The 5,714-nt window shown below is 37.6% G+C and overlaps 1 protein-coding gene across 1 annotated transcript in view; it reads left to right on the top strand.

The window, feature by feature from the left end:
* Positions 1 to 5,714, top strand: part of SMC1B (structural maintenance of chromosomes 1B) — a 78,870-nt gene that overhangs the window by 64,584 nt on the left and 8,572 nt on the right. The window lies entirely within an intron of this gene.

A 5,714-nucleotide genomic window follows, 5' to 3' on the forward strand; every position in this document is an offset into this window, starting at 1 on the left:
AGTTTTATAGTTTGACAAACCTAAAATATCAGGGGATTGGTCTAGGTAAATGGTGGGTGCTACAAACGGGAGAGAAAGGGCAAATTCAGAAGGGAATATGATTACCTGAGTTTTGATGCATGCCTGTGGTAGGACAGGAATAATTTACTAAGTTTTTTTTTTTTTTTTTTTTAGGAAAGGGGTGGGTTTGAACCCGCTACCTCTGGCATATGGGGCCAGCTCCTTACTCCTTTGAGCCACAGGCACCAACCCACAGAAGCTCTTCTTCATAAAATAATGAAGGAAAACTTTCCAGACATGCCAAGAGATTTTGAAATTCAGATAGCAGTTTCAGAACCCCCCAGCATGACTCAACCCGAATAAGACATCTCCTAGGCACATTATAATTAACTTTGCCAAAGTTAAAATGAATGAGAAAATTCTGCAAGCAGCCAGAAGAAAACCATAACCTACAAAGGGAAGACTATTAGAATAACTGCAGACATCTCTACTGAAACCGTTCAAGCTAGAAGAGGGTGGTCATCGACTTTTAGTCTCCTAAAACAAAATAACTTTCAACCCAGGATCCTGTATCCAGCGAAAATGAGTTTCATTTATGATGGAGAAATTAAATACTTCAGTGACATTCACATGTTGAAGAAATTCACCATAACTAAACCAGCTATCCAGGATAGTCTTAGACCTATCCTCCATAATGAACAGTGTAATCCTCCACCACAAAAGTAAACTCACTTGGCTCGGCACCTGTGGCTCAAGCAGCTAAGGCACCAGCCACATACACCTGAGCTGGCAGGTTCAAATCCAGCCTGGGCCCATCAAACAACAATGACGGCTGCAACCAAAAAAAGAGCTGGATGTTGTGGCGGGTGCTTATAGTCCCCCCTACTTGGGGAGGCAGAGGTAGGAGAATCACTTGAGCCCAAGAGTTGGAGGTTGCCATGAGCTGTGATGCCATAGCACTCTACCCCGGGTGACAGCTTGAGGCTGTGTCTAAAAAAAAAGTAAACTCAGAAACTTTTGATCAAATTCCAACTTCCACAGTGGCAAAAGGTTTAAAAATGAAAATGTCTACTGCACCTTTGAAAAACTCGATACCCAAAATTCTACCAGTCTTTATCAATATTTATAATTAATGTGAATGGCTTAAATTGCTCTCTAAAGAGGCACAGGTTAGTTGACTGGATAGAAAAACTCAGGCCAGATATCTGCTGCATACAAGAATCTCATCTTACCTTAAAAGATAAAATATAGACTCAGGGTGAAAGGACGGTGATCTGTATTTCAGGCAAGTGGAAATCAGAAAAAAGCAGGTGTTGCAATTTTATTCTCAGATATAATAGGCTTTAAACCAACAAAAGTAAGGAAAGATAAGGATAGTCACTTCATATTTGTTAAGGGTGTAACACTCAACATGATGAGATTTCAATTATTAACATTTATGCACCCAAACAGAATTCACCTCAATTCATAAGAGAGATTGACATAAGCCACTTGATTTGCCCCGGCACAATAATAGTCGAAGATTTTAACACTCCTTTGGCAGTATTGGATAGATCTTCCAAAAAAAAAAAAGCTAAGCAAAGAGATTTTAGACTTAAACTTAACCATTCAACAATTGGATTTAACAGACATGTACAGAACATTTAATCCTAACAAAATTGAATACACATTCTTCTCATCAGCCCATGGAACATACTCTAAAATTGATCACATCTTAGGTCACAAGTCTAACTTCAGCAAATTTAAAAGAATAGACATTATTCCTTGCATCTTCTCGGACCATCTTGGAATAAAAGTTGAACTCAATAACAACAGGAATCTGCATACTCACACAAAAACATAGAAACTAACCTTATGCTGAATAATAATAACTGGGTCATAGGTGAGATTAAGAAGGCAATTACCAAATTTTTGGAACAAAACAACAATGAACACGTGAATTATCAAAACCTCTGGGATACCACAAACGTAGTCCTAAGAGGGAAATTTATAGCACTCCAAGCCTTAAGAGAACAGAAAGAGAGGACATAAACAACTTAATGTGACATCTCAAGCAACTGGAAAAGGAAGAACATTCCAATCCCAAACCCAGCAGAAGAAATGAAATAACCAAAATTAGAGCAGAATTAAAGACATTGAAAACAGAAGGATTATACAACAGATCAATAAATCAAAAAGTTGGTGTTTTGAAAAGGTCAATAAAATAGATACACCTAACCAGGAAAAAAAAAGTAAAATCTCTAATTTCATCAATCAGAAATGGTAAAGACGAAATAACAACAGACTCCTCAGAAATTCAAAAAATCCTAATGAATATTACAAGAAACTCTATTCTCAGAAATATGAAAATCTGAAGGAAATAGACCAATATTTCCAATACTTGGGAGCACAACACCTTCCTAGACTTAGCCAGAATGAGTGGAAATGTTGGAATAGACCTATATCACTAGTTCTGAAATAGCATCCACTATACAAAATCTCCCTAAAAAGAAAAGCACAGGACCAGATGGCTTCACATCAGAATTCTACCATACCTTTAAAGAGAAACTAGTACCTATATTACTCAACCTTTTTCAAAATATAGGAAGGAATACTACCCAACACATTCTATGAAGCAAAAATCACCTTGATCCCCAAACCAGGAAAAGATCCAACAAGAAAAGAAAATCATAGACCAATACCACTAATGAATATTGATGCAAAAATATTCAACAAGATCCTAGCAAACAGAATCCAGCAACACATCAAACAAATTATACACCATGACCAACTGGGTTTTATCCCAGGGTCTCAGGGCTGGTTCAATATATGTAAATCTATAAATATAATTCATCACATAAATAAAATTTTTAAAAAAGACCATATGATTCTCTCAATTGATGCAAAAGTAACTTGATAATATCTAGCATCCTTTCATGATCAGAACACTTAAGAAAATGGGTATAGAAGGGACATTTCTTTTTTCTTTTTCTTTTTTTTTTTTTTTTTTTGGCATCACCCTCAGTAGAATGCTGTGGCATCACACAGCAACCTCCAACTCCTTGGCTTAGGCGATTCTCTTGCCCCAGCCTCCTGAGTAGCTGGGACTACAGATGCCCACCACAATACTCTGCTATTTTTTTGTTGCAGTTTGGCCAGGGCTGGGTTTGAACCCACCACCCTCAGTATATGGGGCTGGCGCCCTACTGACTGAGTGACAGTCACTGCCCAGAAGGGATATTTCTTAAAATGATAGAGGCCATCTACAGCAAACCCACAGCCAGTATCATATTGAATGGAGTTAAACTGAAATCATTTCCACTCAGATCAGGAACCAGGCAAAGTTGCCCATTGTCTCCACTGCTTTTTAATATTGTAATGGAAGTCTTAGCCATTGCAATTAGGCATGAAAAGGCGATCAAGGGTATCCACACAGGGTCAGAAGAGATCAAACTTTCACTCTTCACAGATGATATGACTGTGTATCTGGAAAACACCAGGGATTCTACTATAAAACTCCTAGAAGTGATCAAGGAATACGGCAGCACCTCAGGTTACAAAATCAACACTCATAAATCTGTAGCCTTTATATATACCAATGATAGGCATGCTAAAAAAAAAAAAGATGAAATATTTCAAAGCTTACCTAACAAAGGATGTGAAAGGTCTCATAAAGAGAACTATGAAATTCTAAGAAAAGAAATAGCTGGAGATGTTAACAAATGGAAAAACATACCATGCTCTTGGCTGGGAAGAATCAACATTGTTAAAATGTCCATACTACCCAAAGCAATATACAATTTTAATGCAATCCCTATTAAAGCACCACTGTCATACTTTAAGAGATCTTGAAAAAATAATACTTCGTTTTATATTTTATATGGAATCAGAAAAAACCTCAAGTAGCCTTTACTCAAGACATTACTCAAATAAAAACAAAACAGGAGGAATCATGCTACCAGACTTCAGACTATACTGTAAATCAATAGTGATCAAAACAATATGGTACTGGCACAAAAACAGGTAGATGTATGGAATAGAATAGAGAACCAAGAGATGAACCCAGCTACTTACCGTTATTTGATCTTTGACAAGCCAATTAAAAACATTCAATGGGGAAAAGATTCCCTATTTAACAAATGGTGCTGGGTGAACTGGCTGGAGACCTGTAGAAGACTGAAACTGAACCCACACCTTTCATCATTAACTAAGATAGACTCTCACTGGATTAAAGATTTAAACTTAAGACATAAGACTATAAAAATACTAGAACAACAACCAAAGAAAATAGACAACCTACATAATGGGAAAGGATATTTGCCTATTTTGAATCAAACGCTTGATAACTAGGATCTATAGAGAACTCAAATGAATCCAATCCACATGAAAAAAGCCAACAATCCCATATATCAATGGGCAAGAGACATGAATAGAACTTTGTCTAAAGAAGACAGACAAATGGCTAACAAACATATGAAAAAATGCTCATCATCTGTAATTATTAGAGAAATGCAAATCAAAACCATCCTGAAGTACCATCTAACCCCGGCAAGAATGGCCCACATCACAAAATCTCAAAACTGCAGATGCTGGTGTAGATGTGGAGAGAAGGGAATACTTTTACACTGCTGGTGGGACTGCAAACTAATACAACCTTTTTGGAAGGAAGTACAGAGAACCCTCAAAGAACTTTAGCTAGACCTCCCATTACTGGGCATCTACCCAGAAGGAAAAAAATCCTTTTATCATAAGGACACTTGCAAGAGACTGTTTATTACAGCTCAATTTACAATCACCAAAATGTGGAAACAGCCTTAATGCCCAACAACCCAGGAACGGATTAACAAGCTGTGGTGTATGTATACCATGGAATCCTATTCAGCCATTAAAAAAATGGAGACTTTACAGCCTTCATATTAAGGTGGATGGAAGTGGAACACACTGTTCTTAGTAAAGCATCACAAGAATGGAAAAGCATGAATCCAATGTATTGAATTTTGATATGAGGACAATTAATGATACTTAATGACACAGTGGGGGTGGAAGGGGAAAGTAGAGAGGAAAAGAAGGAGGGATGGGGGTGGGGTCTTGGTGGGTGCCACACCTTTTGGGGGCAAGACATGATTGTAAGAGGGACTTGACCTAACAAATGCAATCAGTGTAACCTGGTTTCTTATACCTTCAAGGAATTTCCAACAATAAATTAAAAAAGAAAAATACTAGAAGAAAGTGAGGGAAAACACTTGAAGAAATCAGCCTGGGCGAATATTTTATGAGGACGCCTCAGGCAATTGAAGCAACACCAAAAATACATTACTGGGACCTGATCAAACTAAAAAGCTTCTGCATAGCCAAGAACACAGTAAAGCAAGCAGACAGCCCTCAGACTGGGAGAAGATATTTGCAGGTTATGTTTCCGACAAAGGTTTAATAACCAGAATCTACAGAGAACTCAAACATATTCACAAGAATAGAACAAGTGATCCATCTCAGGGTGGGCAAGGGACTTAAAGACTTCTCTGAAGAAGACGCACATGGCCTACAGACATATGAAAAAATGCTTATTATCCCTAATCATCAGAGAAATGCAAATCAAAACTACTTTGAGATATCATCTAACTCCAGTAAGAATAGCCCACATCACAAAATCCCAAAACCAGAGATGTTGGCATGGATGTGGAGAAAAGGGAACACTTCTACACTGCTGGTGGGAATGCAAACTAATATGTTCCTTT

Source organism: Otolemur garnettii, unplaced genomic scaffold (assembly GCF_000181295.1).
Source record: "Otolemur garnettii isolate 467f Iridium unplaced genomic scaffold, OtoGar3 scaffold00007, whole genome shotgun sequence".
Lineage (NCBI taxonomy): Eukaryota > Metazoa > Chordata > Mammalia > Primates > Galagidae > Otolemur > Otolemur garnettii.